Source organism: Electrona antarctica (assembly GCF_951216825.1).
Source record: "Electrona antarctica genome assembly, chromosome: 4".
Classification (NCBI taxonomy): Eukaryota; Metazoa; Chordata; class Actinopteri; order Myctophiformes; family Myctophidae; genus Electrona; species Electrona antarctica.
This window is the reverse complement of record NC_136809.1, coordinates 13,280,832-13,297,995: the sequence shown is the minus strand read 5'-3', so window position 1 is coordinate 13,297,995 and position 17,164 is coordinate 13,280,832.

The following is a 17,164-nucleotide window of genomic DNA, read 5'->3' as shown; positions in this document are numbered from 1 at the left end:
CACACACAACTTAAGTACTGAGAGGCGGCTGAGAGACCGTGTACAACAACAATAAATGACATAAATGCAGCACAAAGTGCTTTACAGGTCAATAAAAAAGCAGAGCAAAGACATAAAATAACATTAAAACAATAGCAAAAAACATAGCAAACAACATTAAAAATAGTAAAAGAAAAGGCAGCGAATCAGGTAGTGAGTACTACCAGGTAGTGAGTACATGAACAACACAGAGATTAAAAAAGAGAATAAAAATGTCTAGGAGGGTGCCTGTCTAAGGTGGAGTGGGAGTTTGTTCCAAGCGGTCGGCAGAAAGCTTCTTCACCTTGTTTTGTATATGTAATTTTAGGCACATCGAGCAGGTCCTCACCTGAGGGGGACATATCTAGGCAGGCAGTCATAGAAGTAGGAAGGTGCAAGACCAGAGCATTATACACAAGTAACAGAATTTTTAAATCAATCCTAAAAAAACAACCGGGAGCCAATGTAGTGAGGCTAAAACTGGAGTAATATGTTCTCCCATCTTAAGTTTTAGTTAAAACTCTGGCTGCCGCATTTTGAACAATTTAGTCTGTCGGTTGTTTTCTTTGGCAGTACAGGAAAAATTGCATTGCAGTAATCAAGTCGAGAGAAAACAAAAGCGTTTTTGCATCGTCTAGCAACAGATTGTAATTCGCCCAATGTTTCTAAGATGAAGGAATGCAATCTTTGCAGCATGATTAATGAGTGTGTATTGAAGTTCAGTTCAGAGTCAATAATAACCCCCAGGTTCTACAGTCAGGTTACCGAGTCCACTCATTATTGATTCTCTGCTCACTAGAAGCAACTATGAGAACTTCTGTCTTATCTTCATTTAACTTGAGAACATTCTCACTCTGGACAGACAGGTCAACAACGGGTCAAGGGCACAGGGGTCGCCAGGAGCTACAGAAAGATATACCATGTACAGAAGCTTTTAAGTGTGAATTAGTCTCTTAAAGTTTACAAATATCTCCACATTAAAATGATAGCATACTGTAAGAACATGAACTATTGTCTTGAATGTTATTTGTAATTATTATTATTCTTTTTTTTTGTAAGAACACACACTGTGTAAGATGATATTCCATCTCGCACAGCCTGAGGCTCTTGCAATACTCACTGCAATACTGCATGTCATCACCCCAACCCACACAACACACACACGTACGCACGCGCACGCACACGCACACACACACACACACACACACACACACACACACACACACACACACACACACACACACACACACACACACACACACACACACACACACACACACACCACATTATCAAGAGATCACGGGGAAAGAGCAGTGAGCACAGAGCACATACCTGTATACGACATTAATAAGGCTATATAGTCTATCCTGCTTGCTGACCTGGGTTCATGTCCGGCCCATAGCTCTGTGCTGCATGCTGCCATTCCTCTCTCTCTCTGGTGGAAGAAGTATCGATTTTGTCAAGTCAAAGTAAAAGTAGCATTAGCACAATACTAACTTACTCTGTCACAACTGAAAGACCTATCATACTGTCGGGCAGAAACCTCCTATATCGGTATTCTAACTTTTTGTAGTTTTTTTTAATGCCATACTTGATCATACTACACAAAAGTATCAAAACTAGCAGATCCACAACTACTTTTGCTATTTTTTAATTTTAATCCTGAAGAGATTTGGACATTTGAGGTTTCCAACTGACAGCGACAATATTCAAAATTGTATACTTTATTAGATGTGCAAAGGTAACAAAATCCCAGAATAATAATGGTTTTTTTTTAATAGCTGATCTAGAAGCTCACAATGAGTCACGACGTGACAAAAACAAAAACCTTTAAAACAGGCCTGAAAATCCATCTTTCAGCAGGCCTAAGGGAGAGGAAACACACACACACACACACACACACACACACACACACACACACACACACACACACACACACACACACACACACACACACACACACACACACACACACACACACACACACACACACACACACACACACGCGCACACACACACACACACAGTAGTAATCACATATAAAATGTAAACGGCAAAAATATAATCTTTAAATGTTTCATGGTGGAGATGAATTAATTCTATTCAAAACTTCATGGTAAAGTACTTTAATGTCTTGTAGTGTCCTCCTACTCAATAGCACTTCAAGTTAAGTAGCTCTTAAAATAATGTGGATATTGTACAGTACTAAAACCCACATGTCACTAATTGCTGTTTCTCTTACAATGCACCCCGGCCTCCTCCCCCGATATATTATGCATACATGTTTATTTCAAAAAAGCAATTTTAACTAGCACCCTTGAAAATGCACTTAAAGGACCACTTCACCACTTTTCAACTTCTCTTCCTATAATTGGTCCTAACTAATGTTCATGATAAAATACCACCATTTTTTCCTACTCAGTCTGTGTCTCATAGGAAGGCTGTGGGTAGTTCAGAAATCCGTCCACCAGTGACATCATCGATGGTGAATCCAAGCTAATAGAAACTGCAGGCTTTCTTTTCCTGAAAAGTTGCAATGCAAAAGTTGAAACCATCGTTCTCACGATAATAAAAATCTAAATATATTTTAAAACAAATCTTGTTTAAAAAAAAATCTGCCTAATGATGATGTCACTGGTGGACGGGTGTCCGAACTGCCCAAAGCCCTCCTATGAGACACAGACTGAGTAGGAAAAATGGTGGTGTTTTATCATGAACATTAGTGAGGACCAATTATATGAAGAGATGTTGAAAAGTGGTGAAGTGGTCCTTTAATAACATGGTGGACGAGGGGCAATTTTGTCAATGTTGAGAAAGGCTAAACTTTGACAGGACAGCTAACCAGATGTGCGCTGTGCTCTGAAGTAGGCATGGAGTGTAGGCATATACTCCGATGTTGTCCGATGTCTGGGGGAGGGAAGCCGGGCGGGGAGAGTCATATAGGTCATTGCGTGTACTACTACGGGCTGGGTCAGGAGTGTTGGACAGGAGGAGTAGGACGAAGCCCTCCTGTGGGGGCTCCTCACTGGCAGGTGAGTCAGTAGGATACAACAGCAGTGATGACACAGAAATGTGTGTTGAGACTGGGATAATTATGTGTGTGTGTGTGCGTGTGCGTGTGCGTGTGCGTGCGTGCGTGCGTGTTATATTTGTAACAAAGTCTTAAAGTAGCAGTTTAAGACTGTTATAGCAGTAACCAAGCAATTACTCAAGATTGAGCTATGGCCAATTTCTTAAATAAAATGTATACTAAAAAGTGTAAATCCTTTACAAACAAGCTGGCAGAGACAGATACAGAGAGTTTCTTTTCTCCTATAACTGCATGTCTCTGATCTTCCTATAGCCGGTCACAGCTGCTTGCTTTGATCTTCTTGGACCACCGTTGCTGTCACTACTCCCCACACCCTCCCCCCCAACAGATGATTCTTTTGTTGTTGAATTTTTCGCTCTAAAACACTCACCGAAAGTTGAAAATATTTCAACTCTCTGCGACCACATAAAAACACACACACACAGCGCAGCACCTGGGTGCGAATCGTGATGCTGGTATTTCCAGCATAGCGTAAATCCGCAGTGCTATAGCTCCCACTGAAAAAGAAAAATCTAAACATATGCTGCGGCAGCTGCGCTCAGGGGCAAATGGAACGCCTTGGAGGACACAGGCCTAATTGATGAGCTGTTGGTCACTAGCTATCAAAAGGCCTACAGCATCGACTGTGCTTCCTTGATCAATTAACCACAAAGTGTTAAGGCCATTACATGTAATTGCATGTAAATGGAATCCAAGCCCAGGAGATTGACAGCCCATTCAACTGACCCTTGTTCATTCATTTTTAATGGTTTGACCTTATCTGACACGGTCAATCTCTCTGTGTATTAATCAATTAGTGCCTTAAATGGCTTACAGTAGCTCTCCCACATACTGTACATAGGCTACTGTACTTCACATTCACCACACACACACACACACACACACACACACACACACAAGCGCACACAAGCGCACACGCACTTGGATATTTTCGTTACCACAATAGGGCCCCTCATTGATGAGACCTCACATAGCCTACAGCACAACCACCATTTACCACAGTGTTTTCATACGCTATTGATCTCCAGCAATTTTGACCTCATTGAGCTATAGGCGTCCTGTGAAGTGTGAATCAGCAAAAAAAAAGGGGAGAAAAAAATATATGGGCGGAAAGTAATTGTATAGGCATGGCAACCTGCCCGCGCCTGCCTTGATTTTCACTCGTTTATGAATCCTCAGAGGTGTAAAGGTTAAGAACTGTCATCAGATTAGGCATTGATTTCAATTAGCACTGCCTGCTACTAAACAACCTTTGTCTGTCTACCATCACTGACTTGTATTGATCCCCAAGGCTTGTTTCATTACCTTTGATTGCTACGGCCGTTGACAGTCAGTTCTGAAACCTGATTACCAGTCCTCCCCTCTGTTCTCCACATACACATGCCCTCCTTTGACACCGGGATACACCTCAACGTTTATAAATGGCTACTAATAAGGTTAGCCTATACGCATGCTTCCATATGGGTCCCAGAAAGGTCATACAGCGATACTTCAGAGGAATACAAATGGGCTTGCAGGTGTGAACATGAATTGCTGCTTTTACTGTAAACAATGCTACTGAATGCGGACGGAATGTTTTAACTTTTCTGTCACCATCTGAGCAAACGGAACAGAAACTAAAGGTGCTGTGAAGGAATCGTTTCACCACATGAAACCAGCACAGTGGTTCTTCGTCATGTCAAGGATCAACAAATTAATACGTATTTGGCCGCATGCAGACCCTCCATCTGAAAGGGTTTTGTGTCAGGAACCCCCAGAAGAGAAGATTTTTCCAAACATTTTAGATATTTTTCATATATTTAAAAAAGAAAATAGCAGATCTCAAGCTCGCATCATGCAGCATCATGGTGAATAGCCAACATATAAATGGATAAAGTGGTTAAATTGATTGTGATATTGTGTTAACAACTTTAGCTAGGGACCCCTTGGGTTATCATGGTCCTGCATGCACTGTCCTAGCATCCCTATTCTGGGGTAGTGAACATTCGGCAAAGATGGCAGATCTACAAGCTCACAATGTGTCGCAACGCGATGCGTTGTGAGCTTGTAAATGATTCGGTGAAGAGATGTGGTGTAGAGGGAAATAATAGCGGACCAAGTACAGAGCCCTTGGTTACTCCAGTTAACTAAGGTCGTTTCCATCAATGAAATACAAATAACGTAAATATAAAACGTATTACATACAGATTCAAGAAATGTTTCACATTGGAGACATTTATCCCAGAGCCCAGTGGGACACAATAAGAAATTAGTACAAATTACATGAAAAATCACAGGCAAGTGACCCCATATTCACTTTTTACCCACTTCCAAACACTATGAAAACAAAATTGAGGCCATTTAACAAAGCTGTTGCAAAGTCTCAAGATCTTGGTGTAGCATAAAAAATGTGTATGCAGAACACAATTTACTATGTCATCTGGAGTTATGTCCCTCGACCAACATAATTAAAACAAGTCTCCCAGCAATAGCTTTAACATTGGCAAAGCAATTTAGTGGAAGAAAAATGTTTTTGCAAACCTATGCTCTCCAAAATGGAAGAATTACCGCCATTTAGAATCACTCGAGCCTGCGTCTGCCTCGGAGCAGTCAAAGATCAATAGGGGATCACTAATTGGCTTGTAGTTTTTGATGGCTTCCTCTGACCTTTAGTTAGAGCACATTGTCTTTGTTTGTGCTGCAATCACAACAGAAAAAAAGGTGGAAATGTATTAATTTAACTTCCTTATAGGTCAGACTTTGCCAGATAACTAAATAAATAGTAAACACAAATATAGACTTTGTGTGTTGCTTTTCTGCTGAATGTTCTTTTGAGTAATTATATTATAGTAAGGCTGGGTGAACTTAACTAGCATACGAATCAATTTCAATGTTTTACAGCCTCTGCTGTAAAATAAAAAGTAGGAATAGTCCTAATGAGCAGCTTGGAGTTCCTGCAAATAAGTCCATTTCAGGTCAGGCTTTAGCACGCACGCACGCACGCACGCACGCACGCACGCACGCACGCACGCACGCACGCACGCACGCACGCACGCACGCACGCACGCACACACACACACACACACACACACACACACACACACACACACACACACACACACACACACACACACACACACACACACACACACACACACACACACACACACACACAGTACAATAGAAAGTTGCCAGCACAGAGTCATTTATGTTGCAAAGTCAGCTATTAAAACACAGTACTAATCAGAGGAGTTTGACTCATTGGAAGACATGCTAGAAAACCCAGTCTTTGAGATTGGGGGCATAACCAATTAACTATAGTCTTCGTTAATGATAACCACTCATCACTACATAGCTGTAATTGACCAGTTTAGTTGTTCATCTTCATCAGACTTGTTAGTTGTTATACAGCCGGCTACTCGAAAGAGATCAAGCTTGCTTACACTGCACTGTGACTGGAGATGTCTGCGGCGGAAGAGGACATCCTCTGCACGAGTGTCCGCTCAGTTCCGCCAAATCGATATCCTCGTTATCCTTGCGCAACACAGAAAAAGATGAATGTTTTCATCCATATTAAAGCCCTCTGAAAAGATCCCTTTGGGGGATATATAGTTCACCTCTTCAACTCTTCGCAGGGAGAGTGGTTAGTATTCTGTGTGATAGATTATAGGGCCCTGTCATCTCTCCTCTTGAAAGACAGCGTGGCAGGACGCCATAGATAAAGGCTTCTCACTGCTTACTGCTTCTTCTTACTAGCCCTGATTTGAATACGTTTTTACACTTAACAAGTGTGTGAGCAGTCTCATGAGTTAGCTGATGAGCAGGTGCCTGCAATTATTTGTGCCTTTTGGATATGAAATATTTTTACTTGCATGGACACGGATGAATGGATCCAAGTTGTCACTTCATTTGTGGGGCTCTTTGAACTCTCCAACATATGCCATATGGAAGGACCAGTGGAGAGCAAGATCAGCCAAGCTATTTGTGTTAAGAAGACTGGTATGTCTAGTGGTGAAATGGGTGCTGTACATGATTCCTTTTTGGGTTCATGATAAAAGCGTGACTCGCTCAAGGCTTTTATTGGGAAGGTATTATTCTTCCGGTTTGAGGGAAAGGATGTTCTGGTTTCGAAGGTTCCGCCCTGATGACTACAAAACAATGATTACAACATGATGTACTGTACTAACGATATCATCCGCTCCCGACCGGATCACATGACAATTTAGTAACACAGACCAGGCTTTTCCTCCGAGGTGGAAAGCCTGGTGACGCGAGGTTACATGATTTCATACCACTGGCTCTAATGCATTTTGAGAAGCTGGATAGGAACCCACAATGGTTACATCTGAACCCAACGCAACGGCAAGTTAATTTGGTGCTTTCAGTTACAAACAGAATACATGCTGGAAATAAACATTATTTACAGTGGGTGTAAATTATATCTGTACATACAGTACCAAGAGACATTACATGCCTAAATGGTATTCATTGCCAAAATAAGTCATGGGAAAGGTTGACTGGATAGCCGGGTGGTTAAGTCATGATACCACATGGCTCTAATGCCTGACAGCAAGTCCACAGTTTGATTCCCAGCCGGCTATTTGCTCCATGTCACTCCCTATACTCTCTGCCTGTGTGTTTCCTGTCTCTTCACACTGGATCTATCAAATAAATGTTCAGACAGGCACCAAAAATAACCCCCAAAAAAACACAAGTCTCCAATAATCTCACAGAGAGTGCTCGAGCGGCCTAGCTGGTGGCAAATTATAAAGAGACACAAGACATACAGGGCGACCTTCAAGCACAAAGTAGCTTTTTTCTTTTTTTCTCTCTTAATTTATAGCAAGCACAACATCTCACAGTCACAACAATCCGACACCTACATAATTTCCCGATAATATACGTATATGTTTGTACAGTAGGTGGTTGCTTATTACCTGGCCAGCAAATTAGACCATTGGCAGGGTTACCTCCCATCTATCCCCCACACACAGTACATAATGTGTTCACATCAAACCACTTCCCAATATATATTCTAATTATATAGGGTATTTTCCCCATGCATATAAATAAACATCATTCATGAGAAGGAGAACAGACAGAGGGAAGTGTGTGCATGGCATTATAAATAGATTCACGTTATGCTTAAAATCACCTAGCGACGAGTCTTACGGTATATGCCGCTATGTAGACATAAAACAAAATTACTTATTTATTCATTCGCAGTTGAATTACAAGATAGCACCTCCTCCGCGTGTCCACTGTGAAATGCGTGGACATCAGCCCAGTGGCTCCACTGTGGACTGGCCCGACTCAAGCAGACTGGACTAAACACATTACATATATTAAATCTATATTTTAATCTTTTTTTCCATTTAAACTGTACAATATATTCAAATCTGTACAGCAATTATCCCATTTCATCTAAGTCATACCGTAACATTCCCAGTTAAGTAAAGATCTAGTAAACGGTGCTCCATTGTTACACAATTCTATGAAACGGGTGCATGAAACTCTTGGCGTGCTCAGATTTAGTTGTACAATAAAACAAACAGGAGGAAGTGGCTCAGGGGTAGAGTTGCCGGTAGAGCGGCCGGTTGGGAACCTCCAGGTTCGATCCCGGGCTTGAGCAAGACGCTGAACCCCTAATACCGATGTGCAGGTTGGTGCTTTGCATGGTTTCCTCCGCCATCGGTGTATGAACGTGTGTTTGAATGGCTGAATGAAATGCTAAATATGTAAAGCGCTATATAAATGTACCATTTACCACAATAGGAATCAGATTAAACTTTATTGTCACATAACATGTTTTGTTCTTCTTTCCAAAAGAAGAAAATAAAGGAAGAGGGGAAGGAAAGGAGAACAATTCTACATTATAGAAATACAGAGAGGCAAAAATCTAAGATATATAGTATAGCAGGTACAGTATCTACGTATTAAGTTAAATATAAGGTGCAAGGTGGTCACAGATTCCGGTAGGTCCACATTAGCAGCAGATACATGAGATAAGAAGAGTATAAGATTAGACATATGGTGCAAAAGGTTCTGTATCAACACATTTGTCAGGTTCACATCGAATAGAAGTCCATATGCAGATAATTCCCAGAGGTAAAATCCACAGGATCCACAAGGAAATGTACTTATTGTACTGACGTTTTAATTCATAAATGCACATTGATTAATTCTCTACTCTGATCCAATACTTTGAGAAAGCATGCCATGCTAAGGAGCTTTCCTTCCCTTTCAATAGCTCGATTGATAACTTTGGCTTTCTCACTTGAATAGAGTGCTCTGCACAGCTGTTTAAAAGGTATGAGATGAGTGATATGATTGGCTGAGAAAATCACCCCACATTTATTCGTCACCCAACCTTTCCAAGTGGCCCTTGCTATAGCACAGGGCCTTGACAAATGTGGCTTAATGCTATGTATCAATAGGATACAAATATAGCACTTATACTACTTCCCCTAATCACTGAGCCTTGGGGCAGTGGTGGACAGAGTATAACTGCAGTACAGTACCTGACTCATGTATTTATCTATATAAATATAAATAACTCTGGCTCCCCCAGAGTTGGTGTCGAAGTGTCCTTGAGCAAGACTCTGAACCCCGAATTGCTCCTGATGTGTGTGTGTGAATGGGTGAATGTAATGCACAATCTCTGTAAAGCGCCTTGGATAAAAGCGCTATATAAATGCACCATTTACCATTTATGGCATAAGTGTACAGTAAATAGGACAGTTGCATGGATGCAATGTAGTGCATTGTATTTCCTATGGCAGAACCATGGCAGTTTGGACGACCCATTTATCCAATCGTCTTCTTCTACCAAACTGTTTGGTAGAAGAAGACGATTGGATAAACGGGTCATCCCTTTTCAATTAGGGTAGAACGATAAGGGACACATTTTGTTCCTTATTTTGGGGAATCAATCAGTGACACACACCTTACCAGTTCAAACAGCTCATATACTAATGCTATGCAGGTTGTTGACATGCACTCGAACCCTCTAGACGTATACTGTAGTAAACTGGACCCACGTTGTCTCCGCTTTCTGCTTACACCTCTGAATCTCTTTGCCAAAAACAGCCGATCTACAAGCTCACAACGTGTCGCGTCCGACGCATTTTGAGCTTGTAGAGCTGCTATTTTTTGACTAATGTCCCCCCCAGAATATGGATGCTGTGGTGCTAGTGGTTAATATAATATACAAAGATTGTATAATTTTGTGTGTGTCCAATATTTTTCTTGGACATAAGGGACGCCCGGGTATGCTTTATTGGAATTTCAGGTAGTTCACCGTAGTTGGCAACCATACTGGAAAAAACATATTTATCTTAGAAACACTGCTACGTATTATGAATACCCTTTTTCAGGTCATAAAGTTCTAATCCACCCTGTAGATAATTGAAATGTTTCATTGCGAATTTAGTGAAGGTCTAGTATATTTGTCACTGGCAGCAATAAGCTTGTGGTTTTTTACATGTTGCACAGGAGGGATGTTTGATTTGTACTCCCCAAAGATATATATGCCTGGTTGCTTTTAATACATCAGACGTGTAGAGCTCTACTAGGAGGATTTCTATTTTCTACAGCTGTATGGGAGGCTATATTGATGGCCTTTCTCGAGGCCTGATATTAGCCCGGGTCTTAATGTAACAGCTCCGATATGACTACATCTGTAGGGAATCATTGGGCCAGATTCACAAGCTGGTTGTAAATAACGTGTATAAAGTGACTAAAGGAGGATGTATTTTCTTTAAGCAAAAACCAACATGCAATTCACAAAGAGGTGTGTAAGCATAGAGTATATAGAGGATAGAGGATAGAGACCGAACTGGAGCACTAGCCCCGCCCCCAAGCTATTCATTTCGATGAAGTTGCTCAGTGGCGTTTGAAGCACCCGGAAGACTGCCGGAAGTACCTCCTCCGGACCTCAAAATTTGAGGTCCGGGGTGACGTATGGGTGACGTAGGGAGTGATGGTCCTACGTGTCCGTGCACGGGTCCGCCTGCAGTCCTTCCTCTTACCACTAGGGCCCAGAGCTTCAACGTTGGAGCGCCTCACTGGCCCCTTGTGTGTAAGTCGCTGAAATGTGCGGTCACTGACGGCTGCCAGCTGTCGTAAAATCACAAGCACGTTCCCGAGAAGTTCATTTGCATTGTTCCATGCCCCGTTTAACGTCATAAAAGGCAACCGAGAACATTACAATGAGTGCCACCTGTTGGACAAAATAGGTAGCGCTTGGGTGCCACCGGATCAGTCTGTTTTAGTACGACACACGTGGCCATCTTGGATGCTAATGTGATGACGTTTATGGTCTCACGTTACTAAAGAGACCATAAAGAGACCATAAACATCCTCATGCTTCAAAATGGACAGATCTACAAACTAACAATGTCGTCAGTACCAGGCCAGGACACACTGCATAACAATTTGTAGATCAGCTTATTTTGGCAAGCGAGTCCCTCACTCGTCGAGATGGATCCACTGAACGTTAATAAAATAGGATATAGCCTCATGTATAATGAGAAAGAAGTTAATTTATAAAGTTCAACCTCAAGACCAAAGGCTATTAAAACTGGGCAGGGATATTATAAAAGCCATTTCTACTGAACAATTTGCAAACCCACCTTTGCAGAGCTAAAAAAAAGATATCTGATATTTCTATCAGAGCTTTATTGATTACCGAGGGGAAATTTGTCTTTTGGATTAATATCATATCACGTCATATGTCGGAATGCCTGAGGAATGGATCTGTTCTGGACACAGCTATATTTCAGCTACACAGTGTGTGTGTGTGTGTGTGTGTGTGTGTGTGTGTGTGTGTGTGTGTGTGTGTGTGTGTGTGTGTGTGTGTGTGTGTGTGTGTGTGTGTGTGTGTGTGTGTGTGTGTGTGTAAGACGCCGAGGCGAGTAGCGACCACAGGGCTGAGACACTCTACCAGAATAATGTCACTTCATTATGTCAGCACTACAGCGGAGCGGACAGACGGTGAAATCTCTACCGAAGTCCTGATCCTCACTCATCCACTGGTTCAGGGCCGTAGAAGTTTCATTTTAAATTGTGCATTGTGGTCCAAAAATAAATGAACTGTCTCAGTGATATTGTCAGGGAGGTGTCTCTGTGTCGTCACCACAGTCAGTCAGTGATATTTGATAGCGTCTGTTTATAGCGAACTTTTTAATAATTTGACGGCAGTAACATTAGCGTTTCATCTCAGTCAGTTGATTCTTTATATCCATATGAGTGAAACCACCACGATCATTTGTTTATTTTTGGATAACAGTTCTTATTTGACGCGATATGAAAAAGTTGCGCTCATGTCACTTTGGGGGATATGCCTCCTCCGTACAAATAAACTTCTCGAAATGTATAGAAACAAGGCTCTGGTTTCTGGAGACATTTCTCAATGCACTTTCGCACAAAATACAGAAATGCAACAGTATAAGTACAACTAAAGCATGAAAACTTACAAGGCAAGGCTCTTCAAGGCACACGTGAGGAGGAAAAGGGCAGCATTACAGGCAAGAGTAACCATAGAGAGTAACAGGCAAGCATTACAGGTAGCAGCGTGACGGAAGCAGCGTTACAGGAAAGCGTGACTGCTTCTGCGTTCAGAGCGTGTGACGGAAGGAAGCATTACAGGCTTCCTGCACATTTTCATAGTAACTGCGACCTGCGGTCGCAACTACAAGCCTAAATGTTGTTTTGGATAAAACTGTGCAGGGCAGGCAAGGAAGGAAGGAATATCAACATTTACATTTTGCACTCAGAATCCAGGTACTGTAGATAGCAACCCTATTTTGATAAGCAAGTTTCCCTGCATATATCTCAGAAGAAGGGAAGGGACAGAGTGTATCCTGGCACTTCTAATCCTATTGGCACATTCTACATTTTAGAACGTCCTGTAGTTAGAAGATTGCACCGTCCTGCTGAAATGCCTCAACCATGCAATGAATTATAGTAGTTGATGAGGAGTTATACCGTAGTATAGTCGACACAATGCATGTATATCCTTGCTGCCGTGCAAAATCCTCTTATATCCATATTTTAACATTTAGCTTTTTTTGTAAATGAATGCCTTCTTTGATCATGCTAGGTCACAAAAAAGTAATAAAAGTACAGATCCACAAGCTCGAAACATAGCACATAGCAGGCACGTGCATGGGGGGGGGGGGGCCCTTTTACGGCCCTTTATGGTATTGAGGGGGCTGGGAGGCGACGGGTGGTTGCGTGGTTCGTCATTGTTTGCCGTGAAAGTATGGTGGAACCGGTGAAAAGTTTGGTAACATTAAAAAAATAAGACAAGAGGGGAGCTAAATGCAATAATGTAGCCTACCACAGTTGTTGCATGCACGAAAGGGAGCATTTCGACAATGCATAGACATCTGTCCATAATGCATTGTATTAAACCCAAATGCGATACCTTTGTATGTCTGCACCGAGTCGAAACAACACGGGAGCCGTCAGCTGCTGCAGCGGAACAACCATCCTGCTCTTCCACCCAAGGCATGTTGTGCTTACCGTGCTTGGACATTGCCATAAGTTATTAATCCAATTCATAATAATACGTTTGGGAAACTCAAATCTCCCTGCCATATAGTTATAATACTGTATCTCCCGCGGATCGATTGAATAGTCTCACATAATACGTGATGTCACGTATTCAATGTGCAACTTCTCAGTCTATCGTTGCCGAAAAGGCAGAGCTACAAGCTCACAGCGCGGTGCAACCAGACGCTGTGTGAGCTTGTAGATTATTATTATACATTACGCTTTTAAAGTGACGGTACACATTAACAGTTCCCTCTGTCTGTTAGAAAGGTACTGTATAAGGCCCTAGTAAAATGTAGTGCAAAGGGATGTCTTGGTTGGTTAAAATAAAGAGAAGATTATTAAAATATAATAAGATAAAAAATATGCATATTCTATTTCTAAGTGTGTGTGTGTGTGTGTGTGTGTGTGTGTGTGTGTGTGTGTGCGTGCGTGCGTGCGTGCGTGCGTGCGTGCGTGCGTGCGTGCGTGCGTGCGTGCGTGCGTGCGTGCGTGCGTGCGTGCGTGCGTGCGTGCGTGCGTGCGTGCGTGCGTGCGTGCGTGTGAGACTGTGTATACACCTTTTTTTATTGGCATACAAACTCTCAAACTGGCCAATAATAAAAATAAGGTTCTGTTCAGAATGAATTGTCTCCCGTCTTTCCACAAAATAATAGCAAATGCCTCGATAGTGGGCTCGATAAGGACCCGGCTCAATAAGCCTGCTCGATAAGGTGATCGTTATCAATAAAAAATAACGAACTCCATCCCTACCCATGAGCCAAGGTACTTGAAGTCCTTGACTTCCTTCAGCACAGTGCATCCTGTTGTTGTCAGAGGTTGATGTTCCGGTGAGATGTTATAGGTGATAACTCACCGTTTTGGACGTATGAGGTTTCCACCTGACAGAGACGATATGCTACCAGTGGTTCCCAAAACCTTTCCGGATCAGGGCCCACTTGAAAATCTGAAAAACATGAGTGGGCCACATGGCCACATTTTCAGAGCATGTTAATTTTAAGTCAGTGGTTCTTTACGTGAGGTCTGGGGAACCCCAAGGGTCCTTTAGGTCAGGGGATTCTAGGGGGTCCGCAGCAATAGTAAATACTAGTCCATACTCGTTTGGGGATCCATACATTGGGGATATGACAATATTCTTATTTTTCTTTATTTTGCTGAATGCAGCGAATTTGGTGCATTGTGAGTACATTTCACCTAGGTGAAGGAGCTTTGTCCTCTATCGTATATCCCCTGTCAGTAAAACCTACTTGAGTAGGTTAATAATACATTAACCTATACATTTTGGGTTTTTGTAGGGTTTTTTGAGATTTTGAGATGTTTTAGGTGTAATGAAAGTGGTGTGTATGCATTGCATTTGTATTACTGAACATCCCAAAGTAATATTACTGAACATCCCAAAGTAATAGTAGCAACTATTAGCAGCACCGTTCAGGTGAATGATTTTTATTTATTTATACGCTTTTTTGCCCTCATATGATTGGACAATATACGGTCCAACAGTCAATAAGGGACCACCATTCTTGGTGATGTAATTAAAGTACGTTTCAAGGCTGGTATAAGGTGAATAACGGGTCTAAAGGATTTAGAACAGCAGAGAGCTTTAGGACTCAGAGCAGCAGTCGTACCCAGACAGACAGCAGAGAGCTTTAGGACTCAGAGCAGCAGTCGTACCCAGACAGACAGCAGAGAGCTTTAAGACTCAGAGCAGCAGTCGTACCCAGACAGACAGCAGAGAGCTCACAGACAGCAGAGAGCTTTAAGACTCAGAGCAGCAGTCGTACCCAGACAGACAGCAGAGAACTTAAGGACTCAGAGCAGCAGTCATACCCAGACAGACAGCAGAGAGCTCTAGGACTCAGAGCAGCAGTCGTACCCAGACAGACAGCAGATAACTTTAGGACTCAGAGCAGCAGTCGTACCCAGACAGACAGCAGAGAACTTTAGGACTCAGAGCAGCAGTCGTACCCAGACAGACAGCAGAGAACTTTAGGACTCAGAGCAGCAGTCGTACCCAGACAGACAGCAGAGAACTTTAGGACTCAGAGCAGCAGTCGTACCAGCAGTGGCGAGTGCATTTCATAGCGTGCTCTGCTTGTGCAAGTTGGCATCTCGAGAGAGTGCATTTCTAGTTTTGAAACAATTGGAGGAATTTGGAATAATAGATTTTTTTTAACATCGTTTTTCTCTTACGGAGGCACTACATCTTTTCAGATGGACGTCCGTGGCCAAACCCATCAATTTGAGTTGTCCTTGACGTGAGAATGTTTGAGAACCATGAACTGGCCTAAGTGGTTAGAAAAGCAAACAGACATCGATGCCTTCAACCCGCCCCTCCCACTAGCCCTCAGAACTCTTTGAGCGTGAGTGCAGGAGAGGAACAGCATTCTGCGCACGGAGCCAGACGAAGTGTCCAATTTAAGGGTAAGGTCTGGGAGTTGGTTGTGCAGCAAAGGGTCCATAATTGGCATCCTTCTTGTCTTATTAAAGGGGAAAGCTCTGAGATGGATCCCTTAAGCCTTATCCTGGCCTTTATTAGAATCTAGGGTAAACACAACCCCCGCACAGGCACAGCTAAATGGTCTGTACAGTGCACTTAATGCCATTGCTCTCTAATGTGATTTACTGTTTACTATTGTCTATATTGAGCAACAAATAAGCCAATACAATTTTATGACCTGCTAAGTTTGGAACTATTTTCTTGAAATGTATTAAAAAGCTTGCTGATCAGATTATGGATTATGCTGCATAATATAGCCTATATACCGTACTGACTCATTTTATCATTCTCTCAACACGATATAGAGAGAGACCAGCATTACTGCATGTTTTTTTTGTGAGGGTACCCTAGGGGACATGGGGAGAGCATGCAAACTCCACACATAAAGGCTGTTTCGCCAACCCCCATCTATAAAGAAAATGAGAATGACTCAATGGAGTGAATGATAGATGTACTTATTTGTATACGTATGGATATGCAACAAGCAAACAATACAATCTCTGAGTTTGTTTATTATTCTATGGATTATACACAATACTGGGTCAAATCCAGATGAAAAAGCACAAAGATATAACCTGATGATCGTCTCTGAGGGGATGCCCACAATAGGCCTATCTCACAGAATTTCCCCGCCCCCTTAATACGCCCCCTTTCCGCGTTAGTGGTGATAGCGTGACGTCACTCCATAGACACTACATGTTAACAGAGGTAATTTAAGAAGTCTACAACTTTTGTTTTCTCAAGGTAAGGTTTGTTCTATCTGTTCGAGCTGATTTACCATCTTGTTTGCTTCATAATAATATTGGTCTGTCACATTTTTACATTAGGAAATGTACTTAGATTCTCCAGAGAAAAAAACGTGTAAATGCTAATGTTAAATGACACCACTATCTACCGGAAGGGGGCGTGGAAAGGGGGCTGTGAGATAGGCCTATAGGGATGCCAGAATAAGAATCAACTTCTTTGTCACATCACAGGTTTACAAGTGGGTAAAATGTGTTTTTGTTGCAAACAAAACCATT